The sequence below is a fragment of the Mus musculus genome, chromosome 2, assembly GCF_000001635.26.
Source record: "Mus musculus strain C57BL/6J chromosome 2, GRCm38.p6 C57BL/6J".
NCBI classification, from domain to species: Eukaryota; Metazoa; Chordata; class Mammalia; order Rodentia; family Muridae; genus Mus; species Mus musculus.
Genome location: NC_000068.7, coordinates 75,248,975 through 75,269,217, shown reverse-complemented (window position 1 = coordinate 75,269,217; position 20,243 = coordinate 75,248,975). Strand labels below are relative to the sequence as shown.

The 20,243-nt window shown below is 40.8% G+C and overlaps 1 long non-coding RNA gene across 40 annotated transcripts in view; it reads right to left on the bottom strand.

Moving 5' to 3' along the window:
* Window positions 1-20,243, bottom strand: part of 2600014E21Rik — a 184,753-nt gene that overhangs the window by 53,190 nt on the left and 111,320 nt on the right. For 2 of the 40 annotated variants that reach the window (XR_001783341.2, XR_001783363.2), the window contains exon 4: window positions 19,831-20,091. The exons of 37 other annotated variants lie outside the window; for them this stretch is intronic. This is a non-coding gene — a long non-coding RNA (RIKEN cDNA 2600014E21 gene). Of the gene's footprint in view, window positions 1-19,830; window positions 20,092-20,243 lie in introns of those variants that run through there. One more of the 40 variants, XR_866463.1, reaches the window with a different exon arrangement.

Genomic DNA, 20,243 nt, shown 5'->3' with positions numbered 1-20,243 from the left:
CCTTTTACTGTGTTATTGAACCCAGAGCCTTTACTATATCTCCAGCCCTTTCTGTATTTTATTATTATTATTATTATTATTATTATTATTATTTATTATTATTATTATTATTATTATTTTGAAGCAGAGACTCGGTAAGTCACCCAGGCTAACCTTGAACTTGATTCTTCTCCCTCTTGAGTAGTTGGGGTCACAGGTCCACCAGACCCAATGAGATGTTTTTCTAGAATGTAGTATTTTGTTTATTTAAATGAAGTCTTTGAAACCAATTAGCACAGTAATATTTTGGCATGAATAAGCCATGGTATAGTTTCCGTGTGGGATATAAGAAGCCAGATGCCAGATTGGCTTAGCCCCATCTTAGCTGCTAAAATTCAAAATGTAAGATGTTTCTCCTTAGGAAATTCCAGGTTGTTACCACGAGTGTCCCCACAGACCAGAAAGCTTTTTCAAAAGTCTGAACATCTGATTTTTTTTCAGGTTATTATAATCCCAAGTGTTTAAATAAATTATTTTGCTTATATGCTCAGGAATTCATTCTATTAATATAGAACCTGCGAAGCTAAAGTTTTACATGTCGATACTAACAATATCATCGGCAGCTCTACATCCACCGTGCTTGGTACCCAGGTTCTGTAGATGCTACCTGTAGATTCAGTCCGTGTTTTTGTATTTTATATCATTGCTTGCCTAACATGTATCATTCGGAACACCACTATCTGGACATTCAAGCTGCCATGTGCCTCACCAGCATAGGAATCTAAGGGAACGAACAGAGAAGGCACAGCTCCGATGGTGGAGCTTACAGGTAACCAGGGAAGCACTCACCTGGGCCTTTGTGGGTAGTACAGTTCAATTGGTTGGCTTGGCAGAAGGGGACAGACTAGCTAAAAGGAGATGGCAGGTCAGAGGAAGCCCTGCTGAAGGAGAGAGCAGCTGGAGTCTGCACGATCCTAAAGTCAGCCCACCCCCCCCTCCCCACCCCCACCCAACCTCCACTGACAGCATTGGCTTCCTCTTTTTGAACTGTATCTTTCCCCGAGGTCAGTTCTATATTTCCCCCTCTGTTTGTTGTTGTGGTAACACCTTTCCCTTTTCTTAGACCAAGCCTTCAACTGTCCCTGATCCTGGCTCCAGGGCTGCTGGGCATTATAGCAACCAAAAGGCTATTGGCTTTGGGGAGTGTGTGTGATTGTATTTCTAGTTTCAACAGGAAGGAATAGAGATTTTATGTTGCCAGTGGGCCAGCGCATGAAATGGGAATTCCTGGGCCATCTTCCAGGTATGGCTTTGCATTTATTACATACATGGGCAGTGGGGGATAACAGCCTGTATCATCCAGCTATCCTTTAGCATTTAGAATATGTGATCTTAGACCTCAGCAGATTGCATAACACAGGCCAGACCAACTTACTTGGGCACAACCGTCTGTAGAACAAACAAGAAGGTATGGAAGGTGAACTGAGCTCACATGTCTGCCTTGACCCTTCTGCACATCTCTACAAACTCTCAAACACAAGTGTAGTCATAAGCACTCAATGGGAGATCACTGGGCAGATGACTGAGTGAATGAGTGAGTGACCGAGTGAATGCTAGAAGCAGAGAAAGACAAGGACATGAGCATGAAGGACTATTGACCTGAAAACCATCTTTCTCAGCAGTGAGGGAGCTCACTCATCTTGCCTGTGTTCAGATGGATTCAGGAAAGTCCTGCTTCAACATAGTAGCAGCCCCAAAGGGAGGAGGCTGAGGGAAGGTACTGGAGCCTGTAAGCAGGCAGCTCCGCTCCACGGCTTAAGATAAATATTCATACTTAATGCTGGTTCTAGGGTATGAATTTTTAGACCATAATTCTTTAAAATTTATTATAGTTTTAAACTTAATTGGGTGAAAGTATTTATTGAAGGGGGAGGGGACGCAATTACCCAATTATCAAAGCAAGGATGAATCCTAGAAGGGACACTAAAGCTATCTTTAAGTACTGAGAGGATTTTATTATAGCAACTTTTAAAACTGCATAATGAAGGTTGCGTTCCTTGGACTTCTCACAATAGAAACGGAGCACAGCATTTTCAAACCATACAGGTTTGCTTCTGCTGAGGAAGAGACAAGAAAGGGGCTAGGTGCTACCAACTGCTCCTTAAAAATAACCATCAGGAAAAAAAAATCACCTTCCTTTGAGTGTTCAGAAAAAAAAAAAAAAGGGTGGGGTAGGTGGAGAAAGAAAACCAAAGAGCCACATTGCTGAGGGAAGGAGTATTAATGTCAGCATCTCCTCAGATGGGAAGAGCTGACAATGGTGAACTTATTGTTCCAGTCACAATGAAATGAATGAAATCAAGGCGATCTCCTGTGACCACAGTGGCTCTCTGTCCAGAGATCTGCTTCAGAGCCCTATCAATCTGTGCCCCCCCCCCCCCAAAATGGAGCAGAGTAGGAAACAATGTTAAGGAGGCCTTTAAAACACATCATTGAGATTACAGCACCTTTTAAAATAAACAGCACTGAATACCAACACAGGTAAAATGTCATTGTGAGATGGGGGTCCGATCGTCAACAGCGTTCTTTATGGCTTTCCAGTGTGTGATAAAATCTGCTCACCAGATGTACTGTATGTCTCCTGTGTAGCATACTTGAGCATTCTGTAGGCCCGAGGCCCATTTATTTCATGTAATTGCCTTTCCTGTGCACACCTTGGGGCACCCTAATTCTCTGTTTTATTTCAGGCACTGTACAGGGTACCATCTGGTAGTTTTAAACCCATCCCATTTTATTACGCTACTGCAGAGGATGTATTCAGCCGTACTGCAGCTTTCGGAGGAGACAGACTTCTTACTACTAGCTATTTATTTTTTGCCTGAAATAAAGTAGCCTTGAACTATCAACATGCAGGATTCACACATAGATCACGGCCAGTCCATACACACTAGACAGGTTCCTAAGCAACCTGCAGGCACGAGGCAGCTTCAAATTGCTTCTCGAGCAGCTGTTAAACCTATAGAATTGGGATTCTAAATTCTTTGCCCCACTTCTGCGCATAATGATGTCTTTTTAGTATCTCATTTGTATTATTTCAGTTCAGATGAGCACAAAAATAAATGTATTCCATCACATCTGGAAAAGTACCATGGAGAAATCGTTTAATATCCAAAGCTGCACACCTCATTACGAGGTTCGTCACTCACTTCAATCACAGCCTTAACGTCTGTCCCTTTGCCACACGGCTTTGATTTTGCTGCTGTTTTTTTTTTTTTTTTTGTTAAATTGTTAAATCATCTTTCGAGGGAATTTGTAAGATCTCAAAAATGGCAAGTTTGGATCGAACATACTTGGCAAAGGCAAATGAATCTTAGAGCCCGCAGCTTTTCTGCAGGGGGTCTCTGATGACAATGCCTGCCCTCAACTTGTGTTCAAATGAGATAGGAAGTAAAGCAGAGAATTCATCTCCCACTTCAGAGCTACACCCACACCAGTGTGCCCACACAGCTGGCCACAGCACTTTAACAAAGGGTCCCTGGTATGCAAATAACACACACCCAGCTGCAGCCTAGCAAACGAGCCATTGTTCACCTGCTGGCTTCTGCCTCACCAAATCCCTGTTGCTGCTTGTGGTATAGGTTCCTCCATCTTCCCTCCCTGTCCAACAATAGCTAAGGTTTGCACCGGTCTCTGGTAATGACCAGTAGTGAAATGACTACAGGGAGAGGGGGCCAGGCAGGGCTGCAGCACTTAGTGAGTGATGGGTTGGCACGCTAGCCACTGCTGCCTCTTGACATGTGTTGTCTCCACATTGCCCAGGGAGAAGAACACCGGGCTTTGGCTGGAGCATCAGGAAGCCTTCCAGTGTACAATCTGCTACCTGGCACTGATGGCTGGCGTAAATAAACAAACCAATCAGGATATGTTGGCGCTGCTGCAGGACCTTGGCCCTTTATTATGGTGACAGGGATGGGTGGCAATGGCTCCGTTACAGTTGAGGATGGAAAAATATTTCGGGTACAAAAAGCTCAGGTAGAAACCCATTGTAGCAGGCCCTCCATGTTTTGCATCCGGAGCAATGACAAACGCAGCTAAATGCACCTGGCTGTAGCTGTCTGCTTTGATGGAAAGCCGGTTTGGATGCAAAGAATAACTTCCTCCATTATTTATTGTGGGAAACAGAGTTTTGCTGTCTCTAGCCTCAGCAGAAATCAGAAATGCCAGTTTAACAGCGAGCTGATGAGTTCTGGGGAACAGAGTCACAGGTTTGGCACCTTGTAAATCAGCAGGACACCAGTGACCAAACAGATTCATATTTATTTTCCTGGAGTTTTCCCCCCTTCTTTGACTCTCAGGCAATCTCGTCCTATAAAAATGTTAATGCTGGTCTGAATATGAAGGGTAATTTTTTTTTCCCCAGAGCTCTGTCAAACATATCTTCCCAATAATTAAATGTGTATCCTTGGGCTCTAAGAGCGGTCTTGTTGAACAAAGCAACCACAAATCCAACTAACCTTTGAAGAATGAGGGTGTCAAAGTATAAGCAGATGTTTTCATTTGCACAATGCAGGGATTTTTGGGATGCCAAATGTTCCTAAAATAGTTATTGTATCTTGACAGCAGGAGAAAGATACACTCAGAAATGACCTGTAGTCATCTTACACACGACAGACATGGTCTCTGTCAGCAAAAACCAATATTGGAATGCTGTTGAAGAAACTATTACTCTCATCCAATGAGGAAAATACTATCATTCTATAATTATAATGCATGAAAAGAAAAGAGAGTACTGCATATTTTACACACACACACACACACACACACACACACACACACACACACACACACACCACAGCCCCTTAGACACTACAAAACCCTTACTAAATTAAATGCAGGGTAAAATAAAAAGTACATGTTATCCCTTGTCTACACACTAACCGTTTCTATAAGAACTTACAAGTTACATGATTTTTTAAAAAAGAGGATGCATATTTTAGCTGTGGAATTATAGCATCTCACTGTGGTTAGCTGAACTCTTGTTGCTCTGGGGAAATGTTAGCACACCACCTTTTTTTTTTTTAAGTAGATATATGGAGAGAAGAATTATATTAGACAGAAGGAAAAATGCCTTGACTTTGAGAAGAGTCATGAGGAACCCACATAGTTTACCCAAGAAGGCTATGGAATTTACCTCCTGGAGATTTTTAACAGCAGACAGGAAACCCATATGTTTAGGTTTATTGTAAAGTCATTGGAAGCTCATAGACTGGGCTTGACAAGAAATTCATAGTCCTTTTCTGTCAGCTGCCTAGAAGCAGATCATCTCCCCGGGAGACACCCACTAGCTCAAGTGACTGAACAACCCTCCCTAACCCTCTGCTTCTAGAAGGTTAAACTAAGGCTTTTTAATATCGCTGTGTCGGAAAGAGTATAATTAGCACTGCTCCTATAGTACACAATTTCTCAAAATCTACCAAAATGATGTGTGCTTATTCTGTGATCTTAAACTTACACTCCCAGTATTTTCTCTTATGGATTTATTCACATATTTCAACAAAACCCATGACCATACGTAGTCATGTCTACACTAGCAAATAAATAGAAACAACCTGTGTCAGAAAAAGGGTGGTTAAATAAGTTATGGCATATCTCTGTTAGACAGTTTTACACATTCTTGTAAGAAGACTTCTAAAATGTGAATAAGAAACCAGGTATAGATTTCCATGCACAATACATGATTGTTTACATTTTTGAACAAATAGAAGACAGACATCCTCTCCAAAGAATAAGAAATTACTTTTGAACTATGTCTTCTACATTTGTACTCTGCCTATGTAACACTCATTACAATCAAATATATGAAAACCAAATAAATGACAGAAATGAGGAAGCTCTCGTCCAAGAGCCCCAAAGTAAGTAGGGGGCTTGTTGGGTCCCTGGTTTCCCTTGGACCATTTCCTGAGAGCCACTAGCACACATGGCTTTCTTCCAGGAAGTGGGCACTTTTGATTTGGGTTTTTCTTGTTCTCGACTTGCAACTGGATATTTTAGAGGAAAGCAGAGATGGGAGGTAGTTTCATAGGGGATCACCAGAGAATATTTCTTCACAATTGAGTTTGAGCAGAACACAGCCATATGCCTGGATCCATGGGTGAAGGCTAAGAACAGAGATGAACATTCTTCTGAGAGTGGGAATGGAGACTCACTTTCTTACAGAGCCCTACGACGCGCCTGTCAGATTCCTCTTATTAAAGTGTTTTGTCAAGTGGGCCTGACAAACATGTAACTTAGTGATGTTTGTCCAAAGTCTCTTCTGGAACCTTCAGAGAATTGTCTGAGAATATGGCTGTGAAATCCTTTGAAGAGTCAGACATGAATATCCACCATGGTGTTTGTTATAGTTGGGGAGTCAACAGATGAGGGTCAGCATCAGAGGGGTGAGACTTGACAGGTACCAAGTCCCCATGAGATGGCATGGGGAGTTACTTCCTTGGATGATTGTGAGGGTTCATTTCTATAACTTTCTCAGGAGTTCATCCCAGTGCCAAATATATACACAGACAATGGAAATCTATGCTGAATTATTTACCGCCACCTCCCTCAGCCGCTTTGGTTAGTCACCAGAGGGCTTCTTCAGGGACCAGGAGTCACTTCCCTGTGTGGTGAAACCTTCATTCTGCTGATAGAATGCAGATAAGTTGAACTTTGAACTAGTCTAAAGATCAAGCCATCCATATACAAAACCGCAGGATCATTGCGGAGCCAACTGTTTGACCCTTAGGGTAGTAGATTCTTCTCCCTAACAACGGCCTCCTTCAAAGAGGAAAGAGAAGGTTCCAGGCTCTTACTTGTGAGATTTTTATTTACAGAATACCCCATCTCTACTCGCAGCTGAGAGGCTGAAGATTAAAAATTAGCCACAGTATAGTAGCTGAGCAGTAACAATTTTTCATAAAGGTTTTTAGTACACATTTGGGATTATAATTTCAATATTATGCAAATGCATTTTATGGATCTGTAATACGGAATGTGTACTGGCGTTAATGTACATTAGCAGGCAAGCACAGAAAGGCTCCAAATGAGCCATTTTGGTGTCTGCTTTCAACACGTATTATGAATAATAAGTAAAATGTTCTGGTTTAGAACAAATAATATAAAATCTGAATTCCTCTTGATGTTCATCAGTGATACATGGCTCTGTGCAACTCCCACAGAATTTTTCCATTGGACATAATTAAAAACTAGCTCTTGACCAATATATCCCTGTTTATAGCTTCCTTCTTACATGGAAAGTAGAAGTAAAAGAAATAACAGTATGAAAAGGAAACAGTTTCCTTGTGTTGCTCAAAACTGAGCATCTACTGGAAAAGTGACTCGGGAAGGTCAGGATGCTTGGGAGTCAAGAAAGGGAGCCACAGGTACTTTAGAGGCTCCAAGTGTTAGGAAAACCGAAGAAGCTTCTAAAGACGATTGAAGAAATCAATGGCATTGCTTCATTAATGAAATTAGCAAATTTGATTCCTTTAACCCCAAATAGTGAGCGCAAGATGATTATGTTATTCCAGATATTTTAAAAGACTTGTAAGCGCTCTTTTAAAGAAAGAGATTTGTTTTCTCTGTGTGGGAGTGAGGGGGCTGCCCGTGGAGACCAAAAAAGACAATTTGATCTCCAGGAGCTGGAATTACAGGTGGTTGTGAGTCACCAGACACGGGTGCTAGGAACCACTCTCCAGTCCCATAGCATAGCATAGCATAGCATAGCATAGCATAGCATAGCATAGCATAGCATAGCATTTCTCCAGCTCCCAAGTACTCTTTTGTAGTTGTGCATGCTGCAAGCCTTACAATACAACACGAGTCTGCCTCATGTTTCTCCTTCAGCCTTATCACTGCATGTATGTGGTTGTACTTTAGAAACAAGTGCCCAAGACAATATCAGAGACTTTGTCCAGAAGACTTAGCAGAGTAATGCTCCTGGCTTTGTCATGTTAAAACCTGCACATGTTTCTTTTTTTTGTTAATGCTTTTTACATATGGACTTTATCTGCTAGCAATGGAAAGCAAGACTAAGAGATGTCATTTACTGAAGGTGGTAACTGGCTGTCTCCGCAGTTTGCCAAACCTTCAGTGCTCACTAGCTTAGGGTTCCAGGGCTTGCTAATCAATTTTTGAATGTGATTCACCCTTGATTATCCCATTGGATTGTCCAATGAGTATGTAGTGGGTACTAACTAAGAAAAAAATGAGACAAAATCATTCCCAAACAGTATTTTTAACCTAAGGTACTTTAAAATGCCACAGATTTGGTGAGTTATCTGCAAAATGTTAGAGGGAGAGAGAGAGAGAGAGAGAGAGAGAGAGAGAGAGAGAGAGAGAGAGAGAGAGAGAGAGAGATCTATGCATGAGCTCTGTGTTAAGTGTTTTATGTGCACAATGTCAATTGAGCTACAAAGGGAGTTTGAATGGAGGGTTTTATAATCCATGTAAAATGGTTGAAGAATCAGGAATTGTTTAAAAAAAAAGATTAAGTAATTTGTGTGAAATCACACAGTTGTTTGAGTCTTATCTGACTTTGCAGACCAAATTCTAGATTGTCTTATAAACCCTGGTCTGGGAGAAACAGTGAATGAGAGTCATGGCTTCATTATTCAGGCTAGAGGTACAGGGCTTGGCCCTAGGATCCAGCATGGGCATCACCTTTAAGATGCAGTTGGATCACATTTCAACAGATTCTCAAAAAACCAAACAACAACAACAAACCACATTTCAACAGATGGCTGCGACATTACTTGTCTTCACTGACACTCTCCACATCCCCTGACACTTTTCCATTTTTGATGGACGTCTATGGAAGGAAAGATGGATGCTACAGGAGAATCCATCCAAGAACTCAATAGGTGCTTGCATAGAACTAAATCAGATTCTTTCAAATTTTCCAACTCAAACAGAAGTCCTTGGCTTCCTGCACAGGGTAAGCTTTGATTCTAACCTTGAGTCTCCGACGTTTTAATAAGACAAAGAAAGACTATCAGTGGAAGATGTGTTTCCAGCTGTGGACATTGAGAAATTAACCACATAGTCCAGTTGGGTTGGTCTGAGAAAGCAGGAGTGCAGTGCTATCAGAGAATATGCTCAGCATCTTCCTGCTATCTTGGCCCTTTTCTGAATGATCTTACTTCACCATCCCAGAATCCTTTAAGGTAAACATTATTGTCTTCATTTAAAAATATGTATTTATTTTATGTGTATAAGTGCTCTATCTGCACGTACACCTGCATTCCAGAAGAGAGCATCAGATCCCAGCATAGATCATTGTGAGCCACCACGTGGTTGCAGGAGATTTGAACTCAGGACCTCTGGAAGAGCAGACAGTGCTCTTAACCACTGAGCCATCTCTTGAGCTTCCTGTCATCTTTATTTTTAAAATATTAGTAAAATTTAGGCTTAGGTCAAGGAAATCACCCAAGATCACATAGTTAATAAGTGAATAAGATATAATTCCAGGTCAATTTATTTCAAAGTGGGTAAATGAATTAATGATGGTTTGAAAGTAATGAACTCCATTTATTTTGAAGCCCAGTATTGAACCATGTCTTTCTTGTAACCCTTATCATATTTTGATTTGTTGTTTCATGGGGCTTAACTGGATTTAATTATAAGCTAGTCAGTGTGAGAGAAGGAATAACATACAAAGAGGTTTTTTTTTATTATTTCAAAGGGCCATGTTCATTTCCTGAACAAAGTATAGGTCAATCAGGAGATATTTCACTTTTTCCTCCCATTTTTATTCTATGACCACACCCAACCAAATGGCAGCCATGCGTTTCAGAAGCTTCCAGCCTCGTAGAAGTGAGGAAATAATAGGTGACTTATCTGGGGATAGATGTTGTCTTAGTTAGGGTTTCCATGGTTTTGAACAGACACTATGACCAAGACAACTCTTATAAGGACAACATTTGATTGGGGCTGGCTTACAAGTTCAGAGGTTCAGTCCATTATCATCAAGGTGAGCATGGCAGCATCTAAGCAGGCATGTGCAAGAGGAGCTGAGAGTTCTACATCTTCATCTGAATGCTGCTAAGAGAAGACTGGCTCTTACATGATTAGAAGAAGGGTCTTATTGCCCACCCCCACAATAACACACTTCCTCCAGCAAGGCCACACCTACTCCAACAAGACCACACCTAATAGTGCCACTTCCTGTACTACCACATGTGCAGTGATAAGAAGCATGGAAACCTAGTTGGCCTGTGGAGAGTGGCAGTCTACTGGTCCATAGGCTCAGCAATGGCTCCCAGGGTAGTTGCCCCCTGAATACATTCCTGGAGCATCATTAAGAGCTAATCAGAATGGAGAGAGCACCATGAGAGAGAGAAGAAGTAGAAACATACAGAGATTTCAAAATTAGAGAGATGCACATGATCGGTTTTTAGTATGACAAGTCAAGGGAGTTTATTGTTCCCTTGTAGGGTTAGCCAACTGTTGGAAAAGTAGAGAACCAGGGAAGAACAGGACCAACAAGCAAGATGACAAGGGAACATGGGTGTGGAGTTCAGACAGACTTTTGTCCACTGCACAAACATACATGTGCTTACTCTGATCATTCTGGGAGGGTTTTGAAAAGGAAAGAAGCAAAATAAGCTACATATTAAGAAGGAGTGTTAACCAAATTGTAGCGAGCATACTGGAAGGGAATATGACTGGTGGTTGGAACAGGAAAGATAAACAAGGAAGCAATCGCTGACACCCGTGAGAGGGAGGATTTGCCATCTCTACAAGAGAAGAACCTTTTGTATTTCATTTGGAAGGACACACAAATATTTTATTGTTCTTAAAGCATCCCTCCAAATCAGTCCTTTTCCCATCATTAATTTATGAGAGTTCCCGTGAACTCCTATGCTGAAGGAATCCTCACATTGAGCGCCCTTGGGTTTAGACACCCCAGTATAGCTCTCAGAGATTTAATTAGAGCTGTGTTGAGGCACTTTTTATCTTAACAATCTCTCTGTGGGTAGAGGTAACAGAATAACAGGAATCGATAGAAACAACCTAAGAGGAATACCTCAGAAAGAAAAAGATATTATTTTTGCTGATGCACTTTTTTTTTAGTTTGAAAAATCATGAAGCTTTCTATTAGGAAATCACTCTTCCACAGCATTGTTGTTGCATGCTCAACAAATAGAAGGTAAATATGCTAAAAATTGGTGTCTCTTCCCCCCATACATCACATAGATATAAGGCTTTTGTTTTCGCCCAACTGCTAAAAGCAATTGCATAGGCAATTTAGAGATTTGAAAGTTCTGTTTACCACACATATGGTTCCTTATGAAGAGGTAATTTTATCTATGTTCTATTCAATTGAATATTTCTAAGTCGATTTGGCCTCAAAGGTACCTGATCTCCCCCAAAACACAATTGCTCTGGAAAGCTAAAGTGAGATTTATTCAATTACCATTTAAGAACTTTGTGAGTTATTTCCATTTTCTCCCATGAATTTGTTCCCAATACAATCTTAAATTTGTCTAATTTGTTGTGTTATTGCAATTAGTCAATTCTCCCCTAGTTACACAAATAATAGCCTTCTAAGTTTGAGGCTGTAAATCATTCATCCATTAAAAATGCCATTTCCTTGTACTGCAAATTCGATTCATTTAGAAGAGAAAAACCATCCATGGAACAGAATTATGCAATGTCATGGACACATTAACATTTGGATCAAAATTTTACATTGTGTCAGCCAGTAAACAGTATAAATGGTTCAGATTTGCAATAAATAATTGTCTATTAATACTCTGGCATGCTGTAGCAAATTACAGTCTCACTTCAGTAAGCACAGCTGTAGGTAGGCGCCAGGGCCTGAGGATGTGAGTGCCACCATTGGATTGGTTTGAGTGGAAAGAGCTCATCACAGAGCAATGCAGGGAAGCCCCCTTTTCTGGCTATGGGAAGCATGTCTGTCAGTGGATGTCCAAAAGAGGTACCAGTGGGCTCTCACTGTAAATAGAACATTAGACACCAGGAAGCAGCCTCCAAGTAGAGTCTACAGAAAGTGTAGATGAGGAAGCCAACAGGAGCATTGTTCACATATGCTGGATATGAAAGTGGTTACCGCATGTGTATTAGCCAGAAAAGTGGTTCTGATGAGGAGAACTGAGATCTAGGAAACAGGCTTCCTGCTGAAGCTGCTGGAGCCACTCAGGGACCAACACAAAGCCAGGCTCTCCCCATAGTAGGTCTTACATGTAGGCATGAATTTTGGCTCCCGTACCCCACTCCTTGCCAGAATCTTTCTCCCTAGCCAGTAGTGGAAATTAAAACTAACACCATCTTCGTGCTTTAGAGTAAACCTTTTAAACCCTGTCAGAATGCAAACAAGCTTTGGGGAAAACTATGTGTATTAACATCCTTAGTTCATTCACTATAAAGTGATGTGCTGTGGGTGTCAACATCATTTAAATAAGACCACTGAGTATGGCGGGTTGGAACTCAGGACAGGTAACTTGAATATGGGATAAAAGAAAGCATAAAGTGGGGCCAAAAGCCCTGAGGAAAATGTTGGGGGCTGTAGAGTGCCAGGGCATGCACAGGAATTGGGAAGAAGTTTAGGAGTGGCCAATATCTCCAGGGTTTATCTGTGTAGGTGGCACTACAATGGACCGTTTCCATTTTCCAGATAAGAAAACCAAGGTTCAGCAGTGTTCAGGAGCTCACTTGTGAAGTTTACTCAGCCAGTGTGACAGTAGACACAATAGCTAGTTAACTCAGCCAGTGTGACAGTGTACGCCAATAGCTAACTTAACTTAGCCAGTGTGACAGTAGACGTCAATAGCTAACTTAGCTTGGCATTTAGCCCAAGATCATCAAGGAAAAATACAACTTACTCATCTCAAGTCTCCACTGCTCAATCAATTAATATTGTAGCCCCGGGAAAAATACAATTTTATAAAATTTTCTATAGCAAAGAATCCAATGTCAGTCCAAAACACCATCCTTTGTTCCCACTAGCATCCTATTATATGCCATGTTTTATGCAGCTGATAAAACAAACAAAAAAACCGTAATGCCTCCAAATTCAGTATTCATTTGATCCATTTTGGTACACTGAAAATACAAAGAAGTCTTAAAGCAGGTTGACAAACCATATTTTAACAAGAATATTGATATTGGGGAAAAAAGGGCTAGCATATTGATGGGAATGTTTTTCTTGCTTGAGCAGGATATTTTTCATCAACATTATAAGAAAAATGTAGAGAGCATTAATTAGGGGTGGAGTACTACCTTAGATTTTTACATGATAACCTAATTTTGCCTTTCATGTATGCTGCAAGCCAATTGAATTTGGAGTATTTCTCAAGAAGGGAGAGTAGCCATGGCTTGTTGATTTGAATGCTTCAAGAACATTTAAAAACAACCCCCCTAAATCACTAGAGAATGAGTCAGTCCTTGCGGTTGTCTACTCTCCTGAGCAGTAGAAGTTCTCCCTCATGCTTGGACAATGGCTCTGGGCTCATAGCATGTACCTGTGCCAACTACAGCTACTCTTTCTTGAAAACCACCAGGAAATCCTCATAAAAGCCCACTTAACACCTGCCTTTTCCCTGCCACCAACCATCAGACATCTTTCATTTTCTTCAAAGTACACTGTGCATGCAGACCTTTCCCATGTGAGGACTGTCCACTAACACACACGTCCTGTGGACTCCCTCTGAAGGCTCTCTGCTCCAGAGACATTCTGACCCCAAGATATGGACCATCTGCTACCCTGAAATCCCCTTTCCTGGCCTCTAATGTCGGCACTACTCTCTACTGTGTGTTTCCAATTTTTCTTTCAATTAAAAAAGAATCACCCTAGTGATTTTTTCTTTTTCTTTCTTTCTTTAAAAGATTCATTTATTTATTATATGTGAGTACACTGTAGCTGTCTTCAGATACTCTAGAAGAGGGCATCAGATCTCATTACAGATGGTTGCAAGCCACCATGTGGTTGCTGGGATTTGAACTCAGGACCTTCGGAAGAGCAATCAGTGCTTTTAACTACTGAGCCACCTCTCCAGCCCTACTCTAGCAATTTTTAATCCAACACTGATGATTTTACACCCTTGTGTCAAGGACATGCACAGAATTTGGACTAATAAGGACCTGAATGAAGCTCTCTGTCATTCATTTAGAAAGCTTTTCCCTCTGTTGGTTTCATAGACTTGCACAGGATTAGGGATGAGAAAACTAAGTTTTCTAAGGCACTAACTCTAAGGCAAAGTTTAGAGTTAATGGTGTATATAGTTTCAAGAAATTTTGCCAAAGAGTACACATGGAGGGACCCATAGCTCCAGCTGTATATGTAGCAAAGGATTGCCTTATCTGGCATCATTGGTGGGGAGGCCCTTGGTACTGTGAAGGCTGGATATTCCAGTGTAGGGGAATGTTAGGGCTGTAAGGTAGAAGTGGGTGGATGGGTGTGGGAGCACCCTCATAGAAGCAGGGTGGAGGGGGATGGGCTATGGGGTTTGGGAAGGGTAAAGAGGGAAGGGGGATAACATTTGAAATGTAAATAAATAATGAATAAAAAAAAGATTTTGCTGATGCAAAATTCAGCCATATTCCCAAATAAAACCCCATGGTATTAATCTTCAAACATCTAAATACTAGGGGGAAAGCACAGAATCCACTTTCCAGAGACCAATCGCACAGGTTTTTGGATATTCACTTATCACGTTGGCACGATGTGTTTGTCCTATATCTGTTTTAAAGACCAATTGTGACAGTATAAGTCAGATGATTCATAAGTTCTGATGTACTCAGTGAAGTTTCTATGTATAGATCTTTCTACACATAGTAAGTAGTCCCTACTCTCCCCCACACCACAGAAGTACACCCCTGCATTTAGGATTACTGGACAGACCATTCATTTCACTCAGTGCAGATAGCATTGGGATTGTGGGAATTTTAACACCTTTGCCACCGTTTTCTGCCATATTGCAACACAATGGGTTTCCTCAATCACTGGGTTCTATGCAGTACTTGAAGATCTAGGCTGAGTGTTGGTTGTTTTTATCCTCTAGGAAGTAGAAGACAAATCTTTGCTGGCAAAGTCAATGCATTTCTTATCTTCCAATGAAGACAAAACTTAGAGTTAATGGTGTATAATCATTCAAGAAATTTTGCTGATGCAGTTTCGACCATATCCCCAAATATAACCCTATGGTGCTAATATTCAAACACCTAAGTACTAGGGAAGGCATAGAAGCCACTATCTGTTTATATTTTTCATATTCCTTTTCTAAACATGAGCTTGAGACAGACTGATATATAAAGGTCTGTCAAACTTTAAAACATTCTCACCTCTTTGTGTTAAAACAACAATAGTGATTTGCTTCATTTATGCACTACACACCAATGAGATGAGATAATTGCATATCTGCTGTGAAATAATATCTGTTATTACATGGATAGCTACACATAAGCTCCAATGGAAGCACGAGCAATTACACAGTGTGTTATATTAACGTACCTACGTTATGTTCTGATTGCTATCGCAGTAATTCAAGTGACCTCTATAAATCTGTTTCCCATCGTTGCGTCCTTATTCCAGATTTCTCTCTAACATTCTAGAGACTTAGGGAAATAATAAAACTATGCAGTTGAAACTTAAGATGTAAGAGGCCTTACATTTGATTCTTGGATGCTGTTGGGTTTCATCGCCTCCCCTTTGTGTCACAGACATAAACAACTCTACAGATGGGTCATTCTGTCCAAACTCAGAACTACCCTTGCTCCGTGGAGAGCTGAAGTGAGGTTTGATGTCAGTAAACTTGGAAACTGCTCTTGTTCACAGCCAGACTCCAGCTTCAAAGGGGTCAGGTTTACTTTTTAAAATAAAATAACTTTTTAAAATAAAAACTTGATTTTAAAATAATCAAGTTTTCACAACAGACCCCACACAATAACGGAGAGCCCCTGTGTGCTGCTGAAGCCAGACTTGCCTTTCCCTAAACTTGACATTCTACCCTGATTCCAAGTCAGTTTAGTCCTTACAAACCCAGACTCAAGCACAAAGCAGCTCCAGCCCTGAGGAGGATGAGAACTCCATCAGCATTTTCATAGTTAACGACAGGGCTACAAAACAGAAAATAACAGCAGGAATCTGGAGCCCGTGCTTTTATTGGACTAACTAACGATATAAATAAAACGGTCCCTGACTGAGCTTCAGAGAATCACTCTCTTTATCAGGCCATAGAAAGCATCCAGGAGGGCAATAAATACGGCATATAACAGAGAGGAATTAAATGATTAGGCCTGAATTAACACCCTGTTTCGGAGTCCCACTTAGTGTTCCATGGGCCCAATGAAACACTGCCATTCACAAACGCTCAAGGCCCATTTAATTTTTATTTCGAGCCAGTTTGGAAGAAGGGATTACCTATAACTTTCCCCCATTCCATTGTATAACTCTTGAAGTTACCACACTGATCCTGTCTAGAGAGCTGTTGGGAAAGGAGACTGCGACAGGAACCAGCGAGTCTACTCAGACTCCTGCTTCTTAGAGGTTGCCTTGATTAAATGGAAGGAAACCCTTGTCTCTGTGAAAGTGACAAGGAGACCCCAGATGGGAAATTAATGAACTAATTAAAGGAATTTGATTATTTTCAGTAGTATTAGCATCATAACTCAGCAAGCATTAGCCCCAAAGTTTTCACTTTTTGCATAGTAGCATTAGTATGTCAAAGATCCTAATGAAGTCTGAGTTAAGAAGTAGATTTAATCTCACCATAGAGGATAGTCTATAGAGGCCCTATCCTCCATTATGCCACTATGATAGGTGAGTGGGCTTGAGCAACCCTGTCAAGGGAGATTAACACTAGTCTATGCCTTTCCGTTAATACAACGGCCTTAAAATAACAGAGGTGGCAGCACTGTGCTTCTTAGTAAGATCCCATCTTGAAGAAAAGGAAATAAATAAATAAATAAATAAATAAATAAATAGAAAAAAAAAGAAATTCAAAGATAGCAATGGAGGATGGCTTCATAATACTAGCGACGTGTTCAGAAATTTTTAGATAAAATATGCAGTCAGATGAAACTGGGTCATAAAACCAACTTTGCATATTTGTGACTTGAAGTGATATATGAGATGGAGATGCGTTTACAAGGCAGGGTTGTTAAGCATCAAGGAGTAAGGGAGCTGGCATTTCTGAGTGCTTGCTTCACGCTAGGTGCTATTTCTTCTTTAAGGCTTATCGTTTCTATAGATATTATTACTCCCATTCTCAAGGAAGGAAACTGAGGGTCAAATAATGTAATAACCAGCTTCTCAACTTAATACAAAAGCACCATAAGTATGAGATTCAAATCTAGATCTAGTTGATTTCCACAATAGATATTCCCATTAATTCTATCATTTGACCTGCCTCAGCAGAAGCTTGACTTAGAATTCTCTATAATGAGCAAACAAATCAACCATCATGCAGAAGCGGGATGGGAATTATTCAGTGTGGCCCCAAAGGGAAGGAAAAACATCCTAAGACGTTTAGCTCTAGGTAAGAAAACCCTTTATAAAGCCCGAGCTTCTGTAAATACCCTCTAACCATGTTCATGCAGGAAACCACATGGAGGCTCAGACTGTCCCCTACACAAAAGACATGAGAGTAGGAAGGGGACTTACGGGGGAAACATTTCAGTGGAAGAGGGAGGGGGGGATGAGACAAGGACTAAAAAATAATCATTATCCACATGTATGGGACCCTCAAAGAATAAAAAAATAAATATATTTTTATAGAGTAAAGTAAGAAAAATGTGTTTCCAGAGACCCAAGCAGAAAGCGAGCTGGAGAGCCAGCTTCTGGGAGATAAAGCTGCTCACAGTCTCAGTGTGACCCACAGCATCCTCGGAACCCAGACTCCTTCCTCCTCTTGGAAGCACTGCTCACAGTCTCAGTGTGACCCACAGCGTCCTCGGAACCCAGACTCCTTCATCCTCTTGGAAGCACTATAGTCTAGAACAGAGCAAGAAAGTTCGACCACGCTTTCCAGAATGTGTTTCTTTACAGCCAAGCTCTCCTAATGGATCAGCAAAAATCCTCGTTGTGGATGTGATTGAGAGGACCCCATTGAAGTTGAACCTCCCCATCAGAATACTTTTAGACTACAAATTACTATAATCCCCAATTAAATTTACACTTAAGAGTCTTCACTGGAACATATACATATGTTTTTTTTTTCATAAAGCAATCTCAACTAAAGGGTCTAATCCTTGATTTCGTTGCAGAGAAATTATGCATATTTTGTAGGAATTTATTTTTGTACTGGGAATTGAACTTAAGGTCATAAGAGTGTTAAGCAAATGCTTTCCCATTAAGCTTTCTGTGTGGCCCAGTAATACCCTCTTTAAAAAAAAGCTGAGCACTGACTGGTGGCTAGAGAGTTGGCTCAGCAATTAAGATCATTGGCTTCTCTTCCAGAAGACCTGGGTTCAATACCCAGTACCCACATGGCTGTTCACAACCATCTGTCACTTCAGTGCCAGGGGATCCAGTGCCCTCTTCTGGCCTCTGAGGGCACTATATGCATGTGGGATACGGACAAACATTCATAGACATAAAACTAACTAAATAAGATCTCAAGAAAAGGATGGCCACTCAAAAGTTTACTCATGATAACATTAACACCAGTGTTTAGGGTCTTCCTTGATCTATGATTAAATACTCATTAGGCAGGGAAGTATCTAGTTCATGTTTCACACAGTATCCTTATATACTTACAGCTCCCAATAGATTAAATGTTTTGACACTTGAGTTAACATTACATGGTAATAATTACATCTCTCTTTTTTTTCTATGTGTTATTTTTCTTTCCTGAAATATTATGCTTTGAAAATAGGTCTTTGTTTATTTCAAGGGGCTAATAAAAAGATTTAAGGGAGTTTGAGTTGAACAATGATGGCTTTGTTCGTTGGTCAACAGAGCTTCCATAAAGATGGTTGAAGGTGGCAGTGAGTGTCCATGATTGTGATTTTAACAGAAACAAAAGGGACCCTCGTCTCTTCTGATTTCGACTCAGTCCCAGGCTTCGGTGGATCTTCACTTGTCAGTGGTGAGTGAAGTCAGATTATTTCTCTGTGTCAGCAATAGGAGCCAGAGTGTGTCTTTGAACTTGAGTCATCTCTTACTTGACTGTTCAACAAACCACAGCTGCAGGCAGTCTGCTAGGCAGATCAATGTGAGCTCTTTCTCTACCCATGTAGGACTAAAAAAAAAATATTTATTTTAATTATATGTGTACATGTGCATGTCTCTATGTGTGTGTAGACACGTGTGTGCAAGGGTAAGATCTGCCTGGAGCTGGGGTCACAGGCAGTTATGAGCCACCCTATGTAGATGCTGGGAATGTAACTCAGGTCCTCTGGAAAAGGAGGAACTAATTTTAACATTTGAGCCATCTCCCCTAGCTTCTCTGACACCCAACCGTGTACTTTTAAGTACTTTTTTTCTTTTTAATATACTTAAGGTATGACTTCAGTTTTAATAACAGACATACAAACAGTCAAAATGCAAAAGAAAATAATGGACTATTAGAACATTTCAACTAGCAAGAGAAGTAACATGATTTTAATCTCAAAAATGGCTTCCCTTACAATGGTGAAGTGTCTGCGTGACGTATTTTAGTAAGTGGCTAACTGATAAAGAAACCAACGTCATCATCATTTAAAAAAATATTTGTTCCTCTATTATGAGGATTGCAATACCTTACATAATTGATATAGAAAACAAGTGATGTAAACATGTGAATTGTACTAAACACCAAACAAACAAACAGGAAGAGGGCTGGTAGCCTACAGATGTTAACTATTACCACCAACCTGGACCAATCAGGATGACAGGCTCTCAGACCTGTGAGGTCACTTTCTGTCGTTCATGGATAAAGCCCTCCTTTCCATGGTAGCCTTGTTTCACACAGTGTAAGCCTGAACATCGTTCCACAATACAGCACCAGCTCCAAGCACAACGCTGAGCTGCAGAGCTGCTTTTGACCCGTGCTGTCGGAATCTTCATGCCTTCAGCTCCTGAGTTTTGTTCTAAACCCTTCTCACCTGAGCTTCACAACGTGTGTTCCTCTTGACCTGGATTTTGCCAAACGGAAATAGTCTAGGAAACTGTTTTTCCAGATTTTCTAGTGTTCTAGCCTTAGTCTTAGAGAAGCTATCCATTAACAGCAATGTCGTAAGATGGATCTAGTCTCTGGGTCCCTGGGGCTTATTGTTTTGGTGATTTT